The 543-nt window shown below is 35.5% G+C and overlaps 1 non-coding gene across 1 annotated transcript; it reads left to right on the top strand.

Moving 5' to 3' along the window:
- Window positions 1-358: 358 nt before the first annotated feature.
- TRNAF-GAA lies at window positions 359-431 on the top strand. Its single transcript has one exon. It is a non-coding gene; the product is annotated as a tRNA-Phe (tRNA).
- Window positions 432-543: the final 112 nt, after the last annotated feature.

Raw genomic sequence — 543 nt, 5'->3', positions numbered from 1 at the left:
GAGAGCGTTAGATTGAAGATTTGAAGGTCTCGTGTTCGATATACATTCACCATGGTTCACGTTGCACAATTTGACTATTCAATCTAAAATTAGTGATCATTTCTTTCTAAAATTTAAATTAATTAGGGGAAATGCCTTTACTTAAAAACTTTCATTTTTTATGTTAGCAGGGATAGCTCAGTTTAGAGAGCGTCAGATTTAAGATTTGAAGGTCACGTGTTCGATCTCCACGTTCACCGCACCTGTTTCTATTTGCATAACTTAACTATTCAATAAAAAAAATTAGTCATTATTTCTTTTGAAATCTCAATGAATCAGCGAAAATATCTTTACTGATGAATTTTCATATCTAATGATTGCTGGGATAGCTCAGTTGGGAGAGCGTCAGACTGAAGATCTGAAGGTCACGTGTTCGATCCACATTCACCGCACCTGGTTCACAATGCATAATCTGACTATTCTTTCCAAATACCGTTTTTTATCCAACTAGTTGCATAACTTGTATGTTATCTGGGATGGCTTAGTTCGGAGAGCATTAGATTG

Source organism: Cucurbita pepo, unplaced genomic scaffold (genome assembly GCF_002806865.2).
Source record: "Cucurbita pepo subsp. pepo cultivar mu-cu-16 unplaced genomic scaffold, ASM280686v2 Cp4.1_scaffold007136, whole genome shotgun sequence".
NCBI lineage: Eukaryota > Viridiplantae > Streptophyta > Magnoliopsida > Cucurbitales > Cucurbitaceae > Cucurbita > Cucurbita pepo.
Note: the sequence above shows the minus strand (reverse complement) of the source record. Positions and strands in the feature narration are given on the sequence as shown.